General features: G+C 37.5%; 1 long non-coding RNA gene across 1 annotated transcript; it reads right to left on the bottom strand.

The window, feature by feature from the left end:
• Positions 1–214: 214 nt before the first annotated feature.
• LOC112610595 lies at positions 215–23735 on the bottom strand. Its single transcript, XR_003116436.1, has 5 exons — positions 23646–23735; positions 10885–11036; positions 5098–5189; positions 1905–2056; positions 215–235 (listed from the first exon to the last, which is right to left on the bottom strand). It is a non-coding gene; the product is annotated as an uncharacterized LOC112610595 (long non-coding RNA).
• Positions 23736–24606: the final 871 nt, after the last annotated feature.

Genomic DNA, 24606 nt, shown 5'->3' with positions numbered 1-24606 from the left:
TATGTTAAGAATATGACATTCTTATTTTCTTTTAAAAACAAAATGCCTCCGTATATATAAATGTGGCATGTCAGAATGAATTCAATTACATTAACTTTTTTTGAGAATACTCCTATAGCAATTTTCAGATTCACATCACTATTTTTCACACTGTGTTGTTGTTTTTTTTGTTTTGTTTTTTGGTTTTTTGGTTTGTTTTGTTTTTTTTTTTTTGCTTTTCTTGCAACATCTGAAACTGAAAGAACATTTGAAAACTTGTCAAAATTTATTATTAAAAAACTACTTATCCCATTTATCAAAATCCTGTTGCCTAATTTCTACATAACACTAGAAGATAAAACTGATTTTCTTCTCAAATTTATGATTGAGAAATATATAAAAAGTCACTAGCTTTCGTATGAACATTTAAGAAATTACATTCACTCTAAGCAAAACATGACTAGTCTCACTAAAATAGTGTTTTAGTCTAAAATTATTCGTTTCAGTTTAATACTAATTTTTAGTATTTTAATACTATCTTATTTGACAAGTTTTGTGTTTATTTCCTTACAATAAGAACTTTCAAACCAGAAAAATATCGTGTAAGTTAGCATCATGAATTTGAGGTACCGATTCGAATATGCAGTGTATGTGCTTGCTTTTTCTTTTCTTTCCCCGTCCCCCTGTCCCCTGCACTTTCCCCCTGAAATGGCAATGGTTAGGCCTTCATGGCAACCAAACACAGATGCTAGATTGCTGAATGGACTCTGTTTTCAAAAGATATTCTTTTCAACGACATATAAAACTACAGAACTAATATAAAATTAATTCCTCCAAACACAGAAAGGGCTACGTTTGGATACTCTCAATATGTTGTCCAAATCCACCTCTCACAGATGAACAAGGTAGGAAAATGGAGCACACAGGGGGAATCATTGGTCCAGTTCCATGGATAATCATTGGCACCACCATTGTTATCACGATAAAATATATAGAATGCTGGCATTTCTAAGGTACGTGAAGAAAAGGCTAAATTTTTGCTTCAATTTTGTAACATTTTTCTGTTATTCTCTGTGACCTATAACCAGCTTGTTTCTGCTGCTATTATAACGGGAAAAGAAAACACTCATGCCCCATATGAATGCAGGAGTACCTATTCTTTCCTTTTCTTTCCTTTCCAAGTGTCTCCTGATTACCCACTTTAGAAAAATCACAGGATGGCTTATTCAGACAGATGTTTTTCCACAAAACTATCCTCTACTGAAACCTCTAGTAAAAAGGCAAGTATCCATATGAGAATCACATTTAAATGCATCTTAAGAGTTCATCAAAAAATGAATTAGTAAGACCACTATTACCTTCCAAAAACGCTAACATAATTCCATGAAAGAATGTGATTTCATTGAAGCTTTCTAATCTCTAACCATGAAATCTGACTCATCTGTATCATTTTTGTTAGAAAACATAATTTACATAGTAAGGGATCACATCTCTGGAAGTGGAAGTAACTTTGTAACTAAATTGTTACTATACTTAGAACTCCATTTTCTGCATGAAAAAAACACTCTCATGAATATTTTTTCAAAATTATTTTGTCTGATATTCTCAGTTACCTTCCAGGTAAAAGGAAAACAAAATTTTGGACTTTCGGTACCAAATAAAGAACATCAATGGTTAATTTTCTGAGTTGTTGTACTTACTAAAGAGCTTATCATTGTTATGTTAATTAATATGTAAATGTTGTATTAACTCACACCTATCTATAGGCTACTACTAATAGAGAATTTTTACAAACTAAGGATTTATAAAACCTTTAGGTAAACTCATTCTGTGCCTTCTGTATTTTCGAAGGAAAGGACCTTTGGCTACAACTTTTGTTCTGTGTAGGAAATAATTGTTAATTGCTAATGGATAAAGAAGTGTACCTGAGTGATACCTTGTACCTGAGAGCCACATCTCCATGTGAGTTGCACCTGAGAGCCATGCTTGGCTCTCCATCCTAAGCTAGATGCTGATAACAGTCTCCGTTTCCTATAGTGTTCTTTAGCTCTTTTCATCTTTCATTCCTAAAAATCTCCTTTAGGATTAAAAGCTATAATTCATCTCTTTTTAAAAGTAATTCATGAGTCTAATTTAATATATTTAAACCGAGGGCAAAACATTCATACGAGGCACTAGGTTTACCGGAGCCAGCTCTTGCCTTCAAGAGGATGTTTAAAGCAGCTTCAAAATGCTATGAATTAATTCTAGCACACTGTCAAGAAGAAACAAATAATTAAGTACCCACTGAAGCAAAACAAACACTCTAATATCAATACAGCACATAAAACACCACAACTTGTCAGGCAATTTAGCATTTTGGAATTCTTTCAATATAACAGACAGTAATGGCCCCAATTCTCAAGGTAATCTGGAAATTTTATCTTGTATTGAAATGCAATTCCTTTTAAACGTTGAATTCTGCACATTCTAACATCAGTTATTTTATAGCCTCATACATATTCCCATTTGTTCTGCTGTCAGAACCAAGCTAGAATTAGTAGACAAGACTAAAGAAATCCAGGTAGACTATTCCCTTCACCTCCAGAAAGGTCCCTAACTAAGCCAACTTAACATTCATAAAGAACTAAAATTATAAGAGTAAACAACAGTGGGATTTTACTGATTTATGACAACTGCAACTAAAGATGAGTAGAAGCAGGAATGATAACAGATAGCCTGAAATTTTTTGGTCCCTCTTTTTTACTGAGTTAACCCTACTGTGTAGGACAGCGTTTACACTTGGTGAGTGAAAGGGAGAGTGAATGTGTTTGAATCTTACACTGGTTCCAACTCTACAATTAGTTTGTGATAGCTTTTCTTATCTTGAAAATAAAATGAATTAAATGTATCTGCCTTCCATGGGATACCTTCAGCAATTTAGGACCCAAAACAACCTCTTTATCCTCCTTTGCCAGCCTTGTCCCTGCCTTTAATTCAGTTATTAGGTTTGGCATATGTATAATGCTTGGGTGAATCTAGATGCTTTATTAGAGAAGCCCTAGCTGCCATGACTAATAAAACAAACATTTCCAAGACCCAACATAATTAAAATTTGTTTCTTGTTTATCAAATAATACTGAGCAGGAGAACAGGAGAGGTAGTCCTTCCACGAAGCCACAGAAACCCAGGATTACATGAATTCTGCCATATTCACCACAAAGCCTGCTAGTTCATCCCATTGTTATCCTCATACCAACCAACTGGTAGGAAACAGAGCCTGGAGAAGAGTAGGCTTTTATGAGCCAGACTTGAAAGTGATGCGCAGCGCTTCAAATCACATTCCATTTGCTAAAATCCAATCTATGGCTGCGTCTAATTGCAAGGGGGTCCTGGAAAATGTGGTCCCTAACTGAACAACCACTTACCACCAACAGCTCTACAACATGTAAGGTGAGGGGTACAGGGAGGCAGAAATATTTTGTTTGACAGCTCAATGTCTTCACCACACATTTTCTCATCAGAGATATGCATTCTAAGGAAGCTTGGGACCAGGTCTGGCTGCTGCCCCATGCTGCCAATCTCAAGCTACCTAAAAGTTACCTTTGAGACACATATTGAAAGAGATGCAAAGATCACTGAAGAATATGTTTTGTGTGCTTTTGCTTTTTGCTAACTAATTTTGAAAATAAATGTTATTTGTGACATCGCCTGGGAGCCATCCAAGTGTTACAATTCAATTAACAGCACAAGTTGCCCATTCTGTGTGACTACTAGTTCAAATGCCTAGGAAACCAGAAACTGATGGTAGAAATCAGTTATTTCCTGGAGTGGAATATAATTTTGAGAGGATTTGTAGTTTAAATCCATGGAAAAAAATAGGTCCAGAACTGTGTTTAATATAGCCATGAATCTCCTTCTTAGAAGATGTGCGTCATAAACATGATCTTATTCATTTTCTTCAAAAAAAAAAAAAAAGGAATCTGATCTATACTCACAGTAGAAACTCATAGTTCTGGAAGTCAAATTTAAAAGTTTTACAAAGACATTTTTTAAAGGTGTTAATGACAACATCCTCTGCGTCCTAGTCTTTTTACTGTCAGTTTCAAGAGGACTGAACGGACTTAATGAAACAACTTGAACTCTTTCAAAGCGGTCAGTAATCCAGAGGAAATGCACCAGTTAGAAATAAATTAGTGCCTAAGCTCTTTCAAAAAGACTAAATAGAGCACTAGGTCTTAACCTTCCAAGTGGAAGTTGTAACTAATTCTGTCTATGTTTAATGAAAATCATTTCTCACGGAAAAAGCTACCGAAGTTACACAGCTGCCTCTACTATGGGACAAAGTAGAAAAACTATGTAAGTTGTCAGAGAAGCAGCTTGGGCTAAAATATTTCTCATAGTAAGTGGTAAAAGTATTAATAACTAAGATTTAACCTTTTCTAGGAACAGACTGAAAGTTGTCATTGAAACTTCTTATACTACGTCTCTCATATTAGACAGAATGAAAAAATACAGGAAACTTCTCACTTCTTTATACAACACATACCACTAACTGCCTCTATAGTATCTTCTACTACCCACTCACCTGTATTACATGCATATCCTTACAAAGCACTTGTCTCTCTGAAATTCACAATGGCAAGAAATCTACATATGAACTCGAACTTTATGTGAATTTCCTTAAACTGTAATTTGGTTGAGTATAATTAAGGGCACCAAGATTGGGAAAAAAGTCTGCTCACAGAGCTGGCAATATGTTACACATAGCAACTTGATCCAATTTAGCTTGTGATCAATAGTGGTGCTTGGGGGTAAAGAGAAAATAGACTGAGCATATCAATTAACAGTTGGTCTGGAATAACAGGAGCCACTTCAGATGAACTTTAACTATAGCTGAAAAATGTGATGTCCTAAAAGGCCGAAACAGTTTCTCGCCACCATCTACAGACTCCGCCATTTACATCAGGTTTAGAAAACTGGAGAAAACTCAGGGCTGGTCTGTACGAAATACAACACTTGCCATTTTGCAGTTTCTTATTTGACAAAGAAATACTCAGGTTCTCCATAGAGATGAACTATGCAGTGAATGACAAGTACTCCCAGGCAAATAACCACGTGCTGTGAATTTATTTTCACCTAAGAGGCTGCTCCACCATGTGTTGCAACTGAGTTTCTTGGGTAATCTCTCAGGGACTCTCCAACCAGCCACTCAGCAACCCTGCCTGCCCCTTTCAACATAACACATTATGGTAACGACAGAAGCTGATCCCCATAAGATAGCAGCAATATAAACTTGAAAACCTGTTTCTCCTCCCTATATTTACAATTTTGTTCCCTGGGCTAGCATGGCATGACACTTACTCTTGTTAGTCTCTCAGGACAAAAAAACTCATCTTATAATCTTGCTATGCTCTGTTTTTCATTTTAGGTATAAACATCATGTGTAGTCAGCTCTGAGGAGAGGGCAGAATATAAGCAAGAACATATTCTTGCTCTGGATAACTGAATGCTATTTTGGTTGGAACTTTAATTTCCTAGTGTGAAGTATTATTAAATATTCTCCATAAACTAATTATTGAAACTGGCAATCTTAGCAAGGTAATTCAGTATCCTTGTTACTCTAAAAAACCACCACACAATAGATATATGATACTTCACACATAAACTCTAATTACACTAATTGCAATGCAGGGGGGAAACAAGCTTTGTTTTGTAGATGTCTAATAAAATTGAGCATTGGAGCATTCCAAATGAACATATTAGGTGCTGATTAAGCAACAAGTCTCCTTGTCAGGTTATTTACAGAAACTAAGAGAAACAACTTTCCTCCTATAGTTCCTTTGGCCATAATTCTCCTACCTAGCCTCAAACATTTAATGACTAAAGTTAAAATTTAAAGTGGAGGTTAAAGCAGAACAAATGGATGTTTATGTTCACAGGCCAAACTAATTTTGTTTATTTACCTTTGACAAGACTAATTAAATAAGGTCACTATTTTATATCATGAGGCATCTTACCCTTCTATATTAAGACAGACTTGGGCCGAGTTAGGGAGGAGTACAAGAAGGACATCAGTAGTTCTTTATAAGCTGGCTCCAAGAAAGCTACAAAATATTGAAAGATGCATATAACCCTGAAAGGGTACTATCTACAGAAAGAGAGAATATAGAAAAGGAAAATGAAAGAAAATAAAGGATGACATGTAATAGTAGTGTGGCTAATGATGACCCTGTGACTATTTTCAAATTTTATTTTCAAGTGACAGTATGATCACTTATGCTATGATTACACATCAACTGGACATGAGTTATATTAGTCATAAAACTAACTAGTGAACTCACACAAGAAAATCTAAAATGCCTAGTGGTGAAGAAGAAAATATAGTAAAGCTATTTCTCTAGTGTCAGTCTATAAGAAAAAATTAAAAATTCTGGAAAAATAATGATCACATAGTTTTTGGATGTCTTTAAATATTTATATAAGGTAGCTAGACAGTATAGAAAAAAAATGGATAGTATTTACAACAAGCTAAGTGAAAAGGGCATCCACACAAACCCCAAATAATAAAACAACTGGAGACAATTCACCAATAACTGTAAGATCTATATGGTATCAGTGTATGTGCAGAAGAAAGTAAAGGGAAACAGGATGTCTGAGGGTCCCAAGCAAAAAAGACACTGGTAATAGCCAACAGATGTTCACTGGATATCATGACAAGTACATTAGAAAACAGTATCTGAAACTAGGAGGGATTTTGCCCAAACTAATAACAGGAGTATATAAGAAAACTGCATTAGGAACTGAAGGAACTGGAAATCTAGACTGCAGAGCAATCTAGACTTTAAGAAAAAATGAAACTAGATCCCAACCTCTCACGCTTTACAAAAATCAACTCAAAAGAGAGCAAAGACCTAAATGTAAGAAACCGAAACGTTAAAACTACTAGGGAGAAAAAAAAAAAAAGGAAAATACTTAGGACATTGCTCTGGGAAAAGAGTCTATGAATAAGACCAAAGAAGCACGGGCAACAAAAGCAAAAATAAACAAATGAGATTATATCAAACTAAAAACTTCTGCATAGCAAAGGAAACAGTCAACAGGGTGAAGAAACAACCTACAGAATGGGAGAAAGTATTTGTAAATCATTCATTTGACAGAGGATCAATATCCAGAATATATAAGAAACCCAAACATCTTAAAAATAAAAAAGCAAGCAAGAAAGCAAGCAAGCAAGCAAGTCAAGCAAGAAAAGAAAATTCAATTTAAAAATTAGGAAGCAATCTGAATAGACATTTCTCAAAAGACAAATGACAAAAAAAAAAAAAAATACTCAACATAACTAATCATCAGGGCAATGCAAACCAAAAACACAAGTAGATATCATCTCATCCCAGTTAGTATGTCTGTTATTTAAAAATAATGATAAATTTTGGTAAGAATGTCGAGAAAAGGGAACTCATACACTGTTGTTGGGAATGTGAACAAGTATAGGCACCATAGAGAACAGTAGGGAAGTTCTTCAAAAAACTTCAAATAAGGCTGGGTGCAGCGGCTTATGTCTGTAATCCCAGCACTTTGGGAGGCCGAGGCGGGCGGATCACAAGGTCAGGAGTCCAAGACTATCCTGACCAACATGATCATCTCTGCTAAAAATACAAAAATGAGCCTGGTGTGGTGGTGCACACCTGTAATCCCACCTACTCAGGAGTCTGAGGCAGGAGAATTGCTTGAACCTAGGAGGCAGAGGTTGCAGTGAGCCAAGATTGCACCACTGCACTCTAGCCTGGGCAACAGAGCAAGACTCCATCTCAAAAAAAAGAAAAAAAAATAGTACTACCACATGATCCAGCAATACCGTTACTGGGCATTCATCCAAAGAAAAGAAATCAGAATATCAAAAAGACATCTGCATCCCCGTTTTTATTGCAGCATTATTCATAATAGCCAAGATATAGAATCAACCTAGGTGTCCAACAACAGATGAATGGATAAGGAAAATGTGGTATATACACAATGGAATATTATTTAGCCATAAAAAAGAATGAAATTCTGTCATTGGTTGCAAAATGGATGGAACTGGAGGACATTATGTTAAGTGAAATAAACCAGGAACAGAAAGTTAAATACTGCATGTTCTTACTCATATGTTGAAGTTAAAAAAAAAAAAAAAAAAAAAAAGGTGCTCTCATAGAAGTATAAAGTAGAGCAGAGGATCCTAGAGGCTGAGAAGGGGCAGGGGAAGGGGGAGAGAGGCAGAGATGTGTTAAAGTATACAAAATTACAGTTAGGTAGGAGGAATAATCTCTAATGTCCTATAACACCATTGGATGACTCTAGTATTACCCTCCTAACTATTTGAAACTATATGTTATTTTTAACTAGAATCATCCAACAATGTTATACGTTAAATGTTGCAGATGAAGGATGTGCTAATTACTCTGATCTGATCACTATACATTATATGTATGGAAATATCACTATCCAAAAAATATGTACAATTATTATGTGTCTGATATTGTTTAGCTGTGTCCCCACCCAAATCTCACCTTGAATTGTAATAATCCCCATGTGTCAATGGTGGGGCCAGGTGGAGACAGTTGAATCATGGGGGTGGTTCCCCCCATACTGCTCCCATGGCACTGAATAAGACTGATGAAATCTGATGGTTTTATAAACAAGAGTTCCCCTGCACATACCCTCTTGCCTGCTGCCATGTAAGACATGCCTTTGCTCCTCCTTTCCTTCCACCATGATTGTGAGGCCTCCCCAGCCATGTGGAACGGTGAGTCAATTAAACCTCCTTCCTTTATAATTACCCAGTCTCGGTTGTATCTTTATTAGCAGTGTGAGAATAGACTAATACAGTGTCCATTTTTTAAAAAATAAAATAAAAAGTGAATGGGACAAAGAAAAGAGATGATGGAAAGTCAATGTCCACATGAAAGGTAAAGGAAGGACATAGAAGAAAGAAGTCTCAGAAAGCAAGCCACCAGCTTTTGAACACTACTTGTCTTAGGCTGTTTGGGCTGCTGTAACAAAACACTGTTAACTAGGTGGCTTGTGAACAAAGAAATTTGTTTCACACAATTCTGGAGGCTGAAAAGTCCAAAATCAAGGCAGATTCAGTGTCTCATGAGGGTCTGCTTCCTGGTTCATAGAAAACCATCCTCTCACTAAGTCTTCACATGGTGAAAGGGGTTAGGGTACCCCTGGGGCCTCTTTTCTAAGGCCACTAATCCTGTTTATGAGGGCTTCCCCTCCTAAATGATTAGGGTGACCTAATCACCTCCCAAAGGCATCACCTTCTAATACTATCACCTTCAGGGATAGGATTTCAACATATCAATTCTAAGGAGACACAAATGTTGTCTATAACCAAAAACGCTGTCTATAACCATTCAGAAACAACAAAAGGAGGAATACTCAGATTCGAATAGCATTATTAGCAACAAGACTGTGGTTTTGAATTGCCTCTTTCTGTTAAAAGAACCAAGGGCTTCCTGGAGAAATGTCTGCTTCCATGTCTGGGGCAGAATATGTACAAGGTGAGCCTGAAATACCTTGTCAAAAAGTAAGTCATGACTACTAGAAACATGTCAATAGGGCAAGCCAACTTTATGAGATTTCCAATGGTCAAAGATGGAAAAATTTACCATCTATAAGGACAATAATTGCCAATGGATTGAAATCAACAAATGTGAATAATCTATTCATTAATATTTATCAAAAAATAATTGATCACGGCCGGGCGCGGTGGCTCAAGCCTGTAATCCCAGCACTTTGGGAGGCCGAGACGGGCGGATCACGAGGTCAGGAGATCAAGACCATCCTGGCTAACACGGTGAAACCCCGTCTCTACTAAAAATACAAAAAACTAGCCGGGCGAGGTGGCGGGCGCCTGTAGTCCCAGCTACTCGGGAGGCTGAGGCAGGAGAATGGCGTAAACCCAGGAGGCGGAGCTTGCAGTGAGCTGAGATCTGGCCACTGCACTCCAGCCTGGGCGACAGAGCGAGACTCCGCCTCAAAAAAAAAAAAAAAAATAAAAAAAATAAAAAAATAATTGATCACCTTCAGAGGATGGTAAATAAAGAGAAAGAATCAAGCATTTATTCTGCTGTTCCTACATGGCTATATCACTGGGTAACCAAATAATAGGTGAAGGAAAGTATCTATTTTTAAACTCCAGCTAATAATTTTTTAAATAATAGATTATTGTTATTTGGTACTGCCCTCTGTTCAATGAGTTGATGGATCAATATATTAGATATTAATGTTTGCCAACAAAAACAGGGACAATAAGATATTTCATGTCTCCTATAGTCTTGCCAAAATGTCAAAATGAGTCTGATTAACCCTCTGAATGGTGCTACCATTTTTCAGGAAATAGGAGAAAAGAACAGGATAACTTAGCCAAGAATACACAATTAACAAAATCCAAACAATAGGAATCTGACAGTTAGGACTGTCTGGGTCTTTAAATGAGTAAATGGTAAGGGAGAAAAAGGGATAAGATGATGGGCGGAAGGAGGGGATGAGTAGATTAAAAGAGAATCTAAAAACATCAATTTTTAAAATGGAAAAAACTAAAATATAATGTGCAAGTGCACACTCATGAGTGACAAAACTGAAAAAATAAAATGCAAGGAAGCCATTACTATAGAAGCCAGGATGGTGTTTACCCTGATAGGAGTGATTATAACGGAAACAAGGTGCTTTTGGGGTGGCTGGCAAAGTTCTATCTCTTGGCCTGGGTGGTAGTTACAAAGGTGTTTGCTTTAAGATATTCATTAGCTAAAAGCAACATCAAAAAAAGGGAAAATAGAAAGTAACAACAGATTCATGGCAGTTGGAAGATGGTAGCAGTTGTGTGTAGATTCCATTTAAACATCAAAAAAGGCTGAATTAAGATTCTCAGACACTCACTTTTCACCTCCAGTGAAGCTCTAATTGGTACCGAGCTGAAGACAAGCAGCAGGACCTTCGTCGAAAGTGCTTTGTTTCCCTCAAATCTCTGTTGTTCAGATTCCTTGTCACAGCATTTTTGTAGCACTTGGTTATTGTAGCCACTGTAGATCCTATGATCAAGAAATAGAAAAACTGTCCTAGGAAAATTATACTTTAAATTGACAAAGAAAAAAATTAGCCTCAATGTTCCTTCATCTCATGTAAAAAACAAGAAGCTGGAATTGAGTGTTCCAGAGGATTTTATCTTTTTTTTTTCTTTATATATTCCTAACTTATATAACAATAAAATAGCTTTGGCATGGCAATATATTGTTATACATCCTATAACAATACATGAAAGTATAATTTAATGAAATAACAATTTTAAAGCCTGAAGCAACTGCAAATGCTTAACATAGGAAGAAGATGGGAGAAGAGGTAGCTAATTTCTTAAGTTGAATCAAAACCATGCTATGGGCTGGGTGCTGCGGCTCACGCTTGTAATCCCAGCACTTTGGGAAGCCGAGGCGGGTGGATCACTTGATGCCAGGAGTTTGAGACCAGCCTGGTCAACATGGTGAAACACCATCTCTACTAAAAATACAAAAAATTAGCTGGGGGTGGTAGTGCATTCCTGTAATCCCATCTACTCGGGAGGCTAAACCTGGAGAATCGCTTGAATCCAGGAGATAGAGGTTGCAGTGAGCTGAGATCACGCCACTGCGCTCCAGTCTGAGTGACAGAGCAAGACAATGTCTCAAAAAAAAAAAAAAAAAATCATGCCATGGTTGCTAGTCTTCTGCTGGTGCCCATTGTGTTACCCAGGCACGAAACCTCTTATCGTAGAAGAGAGAAGAGAGCAATGGCATGACAGCAACAAGAACAGTCTATCTACTATGGTGTGATGGGGTCCCATGCAGGGTGTTTCACCATCCTGCCTTCCATTCTGAAGTAATCTAGACATCAGCTGGAGAAGGGAAAGAAAAGGGCATCTACCTCCTCTTTAAGTCATGAAGAATACATATAGAATCTTTTAAAATGTTCAGGTGGTTATTTACTGCAAGTTAAGCAATACAGAGCCTACAAGGGGAACGGAGATCTAGGGACTCCCTGCAAAGAAGTCACAATCCTATTTATGGCATGGGGCCTGCAAGCTCACCCTTGATGAAGAGACTCCCTCCTCCAGACCTTTCCCTGCCCCCCGCCCCAAGTCATTTGCTCCAGTCCTATGCCTCTTCTTCTCTTTTAGATGGTCTTCAGAAAGGATGTTCAATCAGTCCTTTCTCCCTCCGGGTCTCTCACTGCTTAGGCAGAAGGGGTGCTCTGGATTTTCCATGGTGGCCTGGCCTTGGAGACCACCAAATACCCAAAAAACAACCAAACAACCCTGCGGTGGGAAAGATAACCCCCTGCTGGCACACCTCCTCAATATTATTTTGCTAAAGGGGCAACTTTTCCTTTCCTTCACTAATTACCAACCAGTGCTTTATCCTTAACATCTGGGAAAGGAGGCAGGCTAGCCACAGAGCTAATGCAAGGGGAATCAGTGTGTATGTGACTTAATACCAGTTTTGAACTTATCTACACATTTCCAGATATAAGCCTACCACATCTTCTATGTTAAGTCAGTTGCTCAAAAATTGTAATGGAAATGTCCAGGAAAACAATGTTAAAGGAGGGATTATAGAGGGTAAGGATGGGTCAGCTGTGAGGTAAGGCAGGGTTGAGTTTCCAAAATCTGAGATTTAAGAAGCTTAATTTTACCTCAATACTGTGCTAATATAGGCCCCGAATCTACCTGGAGACTTATGTATCCACAGACCTGCAGAGATAGGCCAAGGCTTCAGAGTGACTTAAAGACAGAACTGGAATTAATAGTCAGGACTCCGGGATTTAGGTGTTTGGCTTAATCTGCTCAAAATTTTCCCAATAAAAAATACTTTCCTAACAGACTTTTTAAAAAGATGGCCAGGGGGAATGGGTAGCATGTGTTTATTCTTTCACTGAACCAGTATCTTTGGAGAACCTCCTGTGTATGAAGCAAATGCAAGGTACTGGCGATATTAAGATAAAGATATGGTCACAAGTGCAAGATACCAGCAATCCTAAGACATTGCAGGCACATGAGGATGAACATTTGTAAGTGCTCTGAGAGAGGAAGACATGGAGAAGTTATGATGGGAGCATTGTAGAGGAGCACCCAAACGCTTAGGGGCTCAGAAGTAAAAACAGAGCTTGCTGGAGAAAATAAATTGTGAGCCAGGTTTAAAAAAAAAAAAGAAGTGAGAGGAAGGCAAATGGGGTATGGCAGTGAAGAGGCCAAACTCAAGATGAAAAGGTACTTTGTATGCTCAAGACAACCTTGAGCATTTGGTATTGACAGAGCATTCCAGCAAGATTTCAGACTGGAAAGAAGTTTAATGAAGGAGAGCTGCGAGGCCACCCTTATGAGCTCTAACTTTTGTAGAAGGGGAAACATGATCAAATTTGCAATATATTGCTCTAGTGGTTGTGTGGAGAAGGAACAAAACTAGAGTCCAAGAAACCATTTTACAAGGTTGGTAGTAACCCAGGCCAGATATTCTAAAGGTCAGAACTATGAAAGAGCATGACGGAGAAAAGATACAAAGGAAGACACAAAAGCAAAGGGTGAAAATCAATAGTACTATTTTTGTTCTTCTTTTGCTTTCTTTGGAACATTCCATAAATTGGACTTAAGTGTAAAGTACACTGTATACATTTTATACTGAAGTGTATTACAGGAAAACATTCCATTAATCAATAAATGTGGAAGAATATTTTTTTTTGTTAAAAGAGCATGTATTTTCAAATAAAGAAGTCCCTGAAGCTTTTCTTTTACTGTGCTAACATGTTTAAATGTTTAAATCTTGATTGTTGTCTGTAGAGTAGGAGGAATTGGATTTAAATGTTGGCTTAGACGCTTTTTTAGACTGAGTAGTAGATTCATTTATGAATTTACTCTAATTATTCTTTTATCAAAAAAGATTTAGAGATTCAAATGAGGTGGTGAAGAGCAACACAGTTTCCCTGAAGGGGAGGAAATGTGTCTTATTTATATTAACAAAAAGAGAAGCTTCTATTTAAACTTTTTCCAAGTGTAGAAACAGGAAAGCATCAAAATTCTTTTTCTGAAGCAAGGAAAACTTTTATACTGCTATGTGAGATAATGATTAAATTGATTAAGCACTATTCTAAGCATGTTTCATGAATTCCCTTTAATCGTCACAATAACAACCAGAATGTGTCAAGGCTGGGATTCAAAACCAGATGGTCTAGTGCTGGCCTGTGAGATCTTTCCCACCAAACTCACAGCCTCTTAATAATCATTTTAATGTGACTGGGAATAAAACTGATATACAAAATGAGTAACATATATATATATATATATATATATATATATATATAAAATAACAAGCAATTAGAAGCTATAGAACAAACTATAAAAGAAAAAGAAAACAGTAAAAAATAAAAATAATCAAATGTCCTATAAGCTTAAAAAGAAATTTAAATGAATACTTCTAAATGCACCTGAAGAAACTAAAGGGAAGACCCAAATAAAAGTATAACTTGTTCTTGGGTAAAAAGAAACAATTCTCCCTATGTTTATGTTTATACATGTATACATATAATGTATGTGTGTACATGCATGTATGTTTATACATATGTATACATATGTGTGTTATATACATACATATGTATGTATGTTATATACATGCATGTTATATACATCCATGCATATGTATATTTATTCACCTATATATACATACATGCATGTGTATGTGCTTATGTTTATACATGCATACATATGTGCATTGTGTATACATGCATACGTGTGTATATACGTATGTGTATACATATATGAATATGAAACATATGAATGTGATCTCTAGAAAAATAGGATTTCTTATTAACTTCAAGTCGATTTTTAAAACACCTGTATAAAAATAAATCAGCCAAGATATTTTTAAATAAAAGAAATTTCTACAATGAGAGCAAAACATGTTTAAATCCATAGTAAACTTAAATCTGCAGTAATAAAATGTAAATATACAGATCTATGGACTAACTAGAAATACACTCAAGTACATATAGGAATTCTTTATATCAAAAAGGTGATGTTTTATAAGAATGGAGGAAAACAAATTACTCACTAAATGATGTTAGGATAACTGAATAGCCATGAAGAAAACTGCAATTGAATTATCTTACCCTTTTTACAACAAAATTGCAAATAACACAAAGGTTTAATTGTACAAAGAAAATACAGATACAGATGTCTTATAATCTCAGTGCAAAAAAAAAAAACTTTTTCTTAACCTGACCCAAAAAAGAAAAACAGGCATTCTTATAATAATAATAAGTTCTTAAAAATTGTGGTTGAATTTAATTCATAGAAAAAAATACACTATAACTAAAATGAAAAGACAAATGAAAAATTGGCCAAACAAAAATATAACATATAGGTAAATTATTAATTTTCTTAATATTTTTAAATAAAAAAGAAAATATTGAATAATATCCCAAAAGAACAGTAAGCAAAAGATATGAACTATCACTAAAAAGTCATAAAAGCTGCAATAAATTTATATATATGTAGACATTTTAACATCGTCAGGAGCGCAGCTCAGCTGCCAGATGTCAGGGTAGCCAATGAAAAAAATAAGCCAAAATGAAAGTTACAGCGGAGCTTTCAATTACTTCCTGCAAAGAGACTACGCCAGAGAAAACACTGTCTCCTCCTGCTCATTTCCTCCCATGGAACAGTGTCAGAGGAAAGTGAATCAGCACAGAGGAAGCCCCAAGCAAAAGGCTCCTGCAACTTTACAGACCCGGAGCTCAAGGAGCGCAATGATGAAGTATAGAAAAGTACTGGATACTGTAGCACTGCCTCAGAGTGGAGAAAAGTGTCTTCAAATCTCCCCATACCCTGCTTGCCCAAAAGGAGATATCAACAGAGACACGTGAGGAACGTCTCAGCGAAAGGCTCTAGATAAAGAGGCTTCTGAATGAAAGAGGCTGAGCTGGAAAGGCAGCTATACTTAAGGGCATGGCAGGCCGAGGGTTCCTGGGTCCTTAACTGCAAGTCCTCACAGAGGCTGCAGTGCAGGGGCTGTGCACCAAGTCTGTGTGGGGAGGGTAGCTTCCTCCAGGAGGCCTGCCAGGCAAAGCCTTTCAATTGCCTATGGTCAGGTCTGAAAAATCACACAAAGGTTTTTAAGCAGGAGCTGGACTCCTCAAACTTCTGTTGTATTAAGAGAATAAAAAATAAGACTATCAAATTCCGTTTTTACTTGCGATTTAACAAAAATCAAAAAAGCTGAAAACCTGTGTGTGGTGTGAGTGTAGGGAAAAGTATTTACATACTTTGTTCATAGGTGTATAAATGGTACTTTTTGTTGTAAAAAATGATCTCATGTTAAGGAAATTTAAAAATGTCTATCAAAAGTAATTACACATATACCATTTATCCAAGCAATTTTACTTCTAAAAATTTGTCTTCATGTAATTTCACATATGTGAAAATTATTTGTCTTCAGGTACTCACATATGTGAAAATGCAAATTTTGGGGGATATTCTCCGTATTACAGTTTATAATAGAAACAATATAATAGTCATGAAGAGTAGTTAATTATGATTTATTTATATAATTGAGTAATAAATAGCCATCAAGAAACAGCCTTATGTGTACAACAGTCCCCACTTGTCCACAGTTTTGCTTTCTGCAGATTCAGCTACCTATAGCCAACCATGATCTGAAAACATTACATAGCAAGTTGCAGAAATAAACAATTCCTAATTCTTGAATCACAAAGCATTCTGAGAAGCATTGTGAAACCTTGCACAGTCCCTCTTCCGCCCGGGACATGAACCATCCCTTTGTCCAGAGTATCCACACTGTTAATGCTCCCTGCCCACTAGGCAGTTAGAAACCCTCTGGGCTATCAAATCAACTGTCTTGATATCGCAGTGCTTGTGTTCAAGTAAACCTTATTTTACATAATAATGGCACCAAAGTGCAAGAGCAGGAATACCGGCTAACCGGATGTGCCGAAAAGAAGTCATAAAGTGCTTCCTTTCAGTAAAAAGGGGAAAGCCCTCAACTTAATAAGAAAAAAAAATCACATGCTGCAGTTGCTAAGATACATGGTAAGAACAAATCTACGACATTGTGAAGAAAGAAAAAGAAATTTGTGCATAACACATACAGTATTCTGTACTATCCACGGTTTCAGGCTTCCACTGGGAGTCTTGGAACTTATCCCTATTGGATATGGAAGGTCAACTGTACTAGAATTGAATATCTCCACTAAATATTCTTAAGGCGAAAAGAAAGTGGAGCACAGTGCATGTCATATACTGCATTGTGTAAAGAAAGGATGTTGCGGAGTGTGATTAAGCCCAGCTCTGGCAAGACTATTCGGGTTCACTTCCAGACTCTGCCACTTTCAAGTAGATCTTTAGCAAATAAATTTTTTGGCTACTCAGTTTACTCACCTGTAAAGTGAGTATCATAGCAGTCTCTGGTCATAGAGCTGCTGTAAAAATTAAACAAGCCTGCTAGTTGTCTTCTTCCTGGCACACCCTTGACCACATTTGCCAGCCTTCCTTATGGGAAGATATGGCGTATGAATGAATTCTAGCCGATGACTGGCAAGCCAGGCCCATAAAAGCCTCTCAGTTGCCATCTTCTATGCTATTTCTTTTTCCAGCTAGATACTGATGCCCAGCGTGGTCTTGGAAGCCACATACCGAGGATGGCAAAGCCCCCATCAGTCAGTGCACTCAAATGACTCACTGGGGGGCCAGAGCACCCCCTCACCACACACACATATTGCTGATTTAGATCACCTTCTTCTGAGTTTGAATAATACCACCTTTTAGGGTCAATTGTTAGAGCAGTTAGTGTTACCTTAAATAATAGGGTAGGGTAAAGTGCTTAAGCGGTTGCTGCCATTATCACAATTATTACCATTTTGATGTTAGTACATAATACATCTCTAAAAGTTACATAAGAAATTAATAATAGTGTTTGCCTCTGGCAGAGGGTATTGTGAGGTCTCTTGCACCCTTCGAATTTTTGGCACTTGCATGGTCTGTATGCATGTATTGTGCCTGTAGCAAGCAGGCTAGGCTATACTATATTGGGATCAATCCTGAAATTCCAGTGCCTTAATATAACAGAGGCTATTTCTCATTGACATCAGCGTCTGAGGGAGGCCAGGAGGTTCTGCTGCCTGTGACTCCTCCACAAGGTGACTCAAGGATCCAGATAGCTTCCATTCGCCAACTCCTTTATTTACTGCAGTACCAGTCGGAGAAAGAGAGATGGAAAACGCACATCTTCTCTTTGTTTTTATTGTTTACAATTTATTCGAACTTTTATTTTAGATACAGAGGGTACATGTACAGATTTGTTAGATGGGAATATTGCATAATGCTGAGGTTTGGAGTATGAATCCCATCACTCAAGCAGTAAGCATAGTACCTGATATGTAGTTTTTTGACCCATCTCCCACTGCAACCTTTAGTAGTCCACAGTGTCAATTGTTCCCACATTTATGTCCATGTGTGCTCAGTGATTAGCTCCCACTTATAAGTGAGAACGTCCAGTGTTTGGTTTTCTGTTCCTGCAATACTATCTCACACAGTCAGAATGGCTGTTAATAAAAAGTCAAAAAACAACAGATGCTGATGAGGCTATGGAGAAAAGGGAATTCTTAAACACATCCTCTCCTAATTGCCATCGCTGCTCACAATTCAGAGACGTAATCCTACTGAGATCTTGGAAATATAATTCATCCATGTGCTCTAGGAAGTTAAATGACTTGATGAACCCGTACCTGTGCTTCTCCATGATGTCCTGAGAACTCTGACACTCCTGAAGAAACAGGCTGAGGGTGCTTTCTTGGTCATTTGCCATATTACAATGATTCCTTTAACCGTAAGCATGCAGATTAGAATCTATCTCTAGAAAAGCTTGATATTGCAAGGCTTAGGCCATTCCAGACCCACTACATAATTAATAGAAGATACAACAAATGAAAAGAATTAGAGCGTATCAATTCTTTCATCTTGATATCTTACACTGTGTCAGAAGAACTTTTTGTGGGCTTTCTGCTTTAATATTTGTATTCAAGAGTTAAGGAACCTCACCTCTCAGCACTCCAAATGAGAAAGTTAAAGCTTCAGTCAGTCGTTTTTACTGGCAATTTTCTCACGTACAAAAAAGGAAGGCAGGTCACCTCAAAGGAGAAGCAGTGACCAAGTTATTTTGAAAGCACTTACCCATGGATATGCCTCTTTTTGCCTAACTCTCTCAGGACTTTGAAAATCAGAGAGGTCAGGAATCTCTGCTTGGACAGAAACTTCACTGGGGGCTATTAATAAGGTTATTATCAATTGGTTTATTAATATTATCTTTAAAGAAAAGGTCTTGGGCTGAAAAAATTATTGATGTTTCTCTTATTTGCTAACTTTTTTTAAAACCACATATTAATTTGGGTCCTGTCAATAAAGGGGGTGGGGCAATATTCTGATCTTTATATGAATTCGTATGAAATAATGTATTAACTATTTTTAAAAATTAACTTCTATTTTTAAAAATGAATGCATCAGACCTAAAACTAAATATCAGTATTGATGGTTAGACCCTACTTCACTCTCTCTACCTCCAGGCAGGCTATTTACTGTTCTCTCCCACACTCCCCTGCCCCCCTGCAGTAGACAACACCAGGTGACTAGTTCTTGCCAAAGGGCTGTGAGCAGAAGCAAAGTGTGTCATTTTCAGACCAAAGCATTTGGGAGCCAGTGCCCAGCTCTCTCTTTTCCTGCCATGGTGACCTGGAAGCCTCCTGTTTTCCATGGCAGAGCTACAAGCTGCCAGAGGCCTGAAACTTGCAGCTGCCATTTAGAAAGAGCTGCTGTTGAGAGTCACCACTGGATCTGGAGAGTCACCACTGGACCATTCTACATGACTGAGAAATAACCGTTATGTGTTAAGACACTGAAATTTAGAGGTTGGTTTGTTACCAAACACAGCCTAGCCTAAACAGACTAAACTACTTCCAATTCTCTAATACATCTAAAGGACCTATTCCAATGTAATTCAATCAACAATACATGTTAAATAGCTACAATATGTAAACATAATAGGTAGATAGAGAACAAGTATTTGCTTGCATAAAATAGGTACTCCATAGAAGAACTAAAAGTCAGACGTGGGTAGAATAAAAAAAATGAAGCATTCTCTCTCCAGAATTATTTCCCAAGCTACTTTGAAGACACCTTTATTTTACTTCAGCAAATGCCTACTGAATGTCTATTAAGTACAAAGCATCTGCTGGGCAGAAAGCTGCAAAGATGGATAAGAAAATCCTTGATCTTGAAAGGTCTGTCAGGCCAGTGAAGAAGACAGACGAGCTCACAGGTGATTACAGGACCCTGTGTAGGGTCAAGGCAGAAGAAAGTGTGAGTTGCCATGGAGGCAGAGGGCTACATGGCTCAGACTAGGAGAATCATGGAAGGCTTCTTCATGGAAGTAATTCCTACGACGCAATAGCTAGATTGATTCTCATTCTTTTCTTTTTACAGAGGAAGACAGCTATCAAATCTAGATGCTGCTTTGCTATTCAGTTGGAATTTTATATGTGTAAAGTAGTTGGCTCTTAAAGAAAATAAAAGCAAAATGGAATTTCAGTTTGCTTTAGGCAAACAAAGATAGATATAAAACTCAATTCTTGCTGTGAATCGCAAACCATTGAGAGTCCCACCCTTCGTATGCATTTGCCCTAAATATAATCTTCCTCTGCACATTCATATAATAAGCTTCTAAAGCACATGTGTATATTCTATATTTCTGTTCCTTTCTATAAGTTATATGCCCATATTAACATGGCTTAGAATGCCAGTTGTATTTGGAATGTACGGTCCAACAATTTAGTAAACTAGTCAAGAATTTGGATTTTGAAACCAGCTTTCCAAATCCTGGCTCTGGCCATAACTAGCTGATCGCTCACACACAGATTACTAAACTCAGAATGCATTTGTTTCTTCAGCAGTGGAGATGAGATGAATGGAACCTACCTCAAAGAACTGTTATGAGAATTAAATGAATTTATATATATACATACACATATATATACACACACACACACACATATACATACACACATATATATAAATTCAACCTAGAATAGTAAATGTTTGATGAATCAGCTAATATCAATAATCAGAGTTTTGTTGTTAACTTTGTAGAAATATTTTCATTTGGAATTTATAATTCTGTCCTAAAATTTGATACTTAAATTTGCATGGAAACAAAGCAATATGTTTGAGAAATTATGACTTTAAAGACAGTGGTTATTTAATAATATTAATAAACTAAAAAACAATTCCCCAGCAGGTTCATAAAAGAAGGCATTATGAATGGAGGTGAGTCACTGTGGTACTGAAAAAAGGCATTCCACTGAGTGCCCCAGTGTCCCCTTTGTAAAAGAGATTGTCTATTTTGCCTATTTAAATAAAAGTTTCATTGAGAAGAATATGAATATTAAAATTTCATGTCTCTGTGAGGTGCCATCTCTGGAACATGGTCTTTTATACCTCAATAAGAAACATTGACTGAAAAACCCTAAGGTTAGGAAGTCATGTGAAGCGGTCTCCTCACTCTAGTCAAATTCATCTTAATTGTTTTATTTTACAAATAATACAACTGAATTCCGGAAATATTAGTGTTAACTAAAATTAAGAGTTGTAGCAAGGATTAGGACTCAAAATTCCTGACTCCTGGTAAAATAGCCTTACTGGGCTTTAACTTCAACCATACAGTGCTTAGTATTACAAAGTGTAACATCCCACTATTTTCTAAACTGAAAATAGATCAGTTGAGCGACTATAATCCTTGAAATCAATAAATTTTAAACATTGTTCTGGTCCTGATTTGCTCTATTCGAACCTCCAAGTCATTTATCATGTTAGGATTTCTCACACTCTAACAATAAAAAAATCAAAGCACTTTAATCCTACCTACTTCTTGGGAAGGCAATAATAATTGTAAAGTTATTTGAAATGGCAAGTACAAGGGAAAAAATCTGATTCAGTGTTCTCTTCCTATTTCAATATCAAACCCCAGTGCTGCAAGTTAAGGATAGAATGAAATCACTTGAAATCAAATGGTTGATAAAATTTCCCAAAGCTCAGCTGAATCTCATTATATCAGATCCTTTAGTTACTAGGGTATGCAACTGTTACACAGAAAGATTACACTGTCTGTTCAGAAGTAGGTTGACATTCTTCCCTTCACTCTGCGTTACCTCATACCCTTGATTTTTAACATTGTTCCAAACCTCCTTAGATTTCATGATGTGTGTGTGTGTGTGTGTGTGTGTGTTAGTGTGGAATGCTCAAAGTGTGAGCTCACAGAATATGAAAAACTCACTCTTCTTTACATAGTGGGAATGCTGTTTCCTTGGTCTTTTGTAAATGTATTTTTTTCAAAAAGTTCTTTTGTGCTTCACTTATACAAAAATAAAAATCTGACATTAGGATTGTGGGTGATAATGGGAGGTAAGTGATATAAGCATATTAAAGCAAAGTCCTTCATTTGAAGGACTGATCCACCCACTTCTTAAGTGTTTGTTGCTATTCACTGCAGAATCTGGAGGACTTACACACAGTACTTCTCTAGGTACCAACCACAAAGCTTCCATGAATTTATTGGAATTTTATCTTTTACCCTGGCCCTAATGAAACAGTACCCAGCTATGAAATATAGAAATATAGAAGCCAACACCATCAACCTCAGGTTTCAAGAGCTCCACATTTTTATTTATGTCTAATTCATCTCTGAAATATAGAATGGATAATGGAATTAATCCATTATTCCAAACATATCCAGAATAAGCTGGGTGGGGGTACTGACACTACAGCAGAGAACAGTTTAGGACTCACATAAAAGCTCTTTAATTTGACAAACAGACACACCTTACTTTTCATACTCCAGATAATTCAGAGCTGTGGGAGCACACAAAATAGAAGTTGGAAGTTTATAAAAAGATGCTGAACAGGAGGCTGTGCACACTGTAAGAGTAAAAGCTTGAAAATGTGAATGCATATAAATAAATTTTAACTTTAATCTGCTGAATACTTTGAGCAAGAGATCAACATAATAAGGTATGTGTTTTAGGAGCAGATTATGCATTGGAGTCAGAAAGATTTGTCAGGAAGCTAATATATGAATTTGGGAGAAGTTAATGAAGCCTGAGTCAGATCAATGACAGTGACCAGAAAGGATTAATTCAAGAGATAGTCAAAAGGTATATTTGAGAGAGTGAGAGTTAGAGGGCAGATGGAAGACTCTCAAATTCCCAGAAATTTGATTTCAATTTACTATCAGACCAGGCAATTTGCTGGAGACACATTATTCAGAGAGAGAATTGCATGATAAGAATAAGGAAGGAAAATTGGGTCCTTCTTTCCAACATAGTGGATTAGACATTTTTAGCATGCCTCTACCACTTGGAAATAGCAAAATAGTGCATAAAAATCAAATCTATGAGCTTTAATTTAAAAAGGAAAATGGGAATCTACCACAATCATGAAGGACACCTTAGATCCTGCAGCGGAGAACAACAGCAAATAGCCCCTGTGATGGCAACTAGCTGATAAGAGTGAAGCTTCAGTATGCAGGGAAGGCAGAGAGCCTCCCTCTGTGACTCACCTTTCCACTGAGGATCTGAGCAGCCCAGGCTGAGGGAGAGCACTTTGTTTCTCCCAAGCCCTGGAGCTAACTTGTGGACAGGCTTGGAGATGCTTTGAAGGAAAGACACCAGGAATAGCTGCAGGCATTTTCCCAGACCTGGAACACTGCATTAAAAATGTAGGATGCCATTTTTAATCTGGGTACATACAAAGACGGCCATTCTTTGATAACTTGGCAGTGTGGTTGCAGGGGCATTTTAGTCTTGGGCCAGAGATTGGAGCATCTAATCCAGAGCAAGGTAGGGACCTCCACAGTCAGATTTGTGGAAAGTGCCTGAGCAGTAGCTATCGGAACTGTGTTCTCAACCATTGTAGGCCTGGAGCAGGAGCAGAGCTGCTACAGCTGCAGTTTCTCCTGGATGACAAACAAGACTTATAGCCGGGACCAGCTTAGCAACCTGGAACTGATCTTCACGTGTCATTGCTGGGTGCCCCAGTCTGCTCCTCTGAGATTGTGTAGCAGGGTTATCTTTTCTTCACCCTCAGGCAGAAAACCAGGTAGACCAGCAGCCTGAGCCATACCACCCTTCATGGACATAGACCAGGGTGCAGCAGGGCTCTTCTGCTCCATGCCCAGGCAGATCTCCAGGAATTCAAAGCACTCTCTTACCTGGATCAGCAACCTGAGCCACCCAACCCTTCCTGTGCATAGATCATGGTGCACTGCGACCGTCTCTTCTCCACATGGAGGCAGATCGCCAGGCATGTGGAACAACCACTCACATGAAATAGTGGCCTGGATCACCCTATCCTTCCTGTACAGAGATCCTTTATAGGGGGCACCTCTCCATTTCATGCCAGGCAGATAGATCTCCAGGCATTCAAAGCACCCACCCGCCTGGATCAGCAACCTGAGCTTCCCCACCCTTTCTGGGCATAGATTTGTAGTGCAGATAATGCCTGCATCCCAGCACTTTGGG

The sequence above is a fragment of the Theropithecus gelada genome, chromosome 17, assembly GCF_003255815.1.
Source record: "Theropithecus gelada isolate Dixy chromosome 17, Tgel_1.0, whole genome shotgun sequence".
Lineage (NCBI taxonomy): Eukaryota > Metazoa > Chordata > Mammalia > Primates > Cercopithecidae > Theropithecus > Theropithecus gelada.
This window is presented reverse-complemented; position numbering and strand designations above follow the sequence as displayed.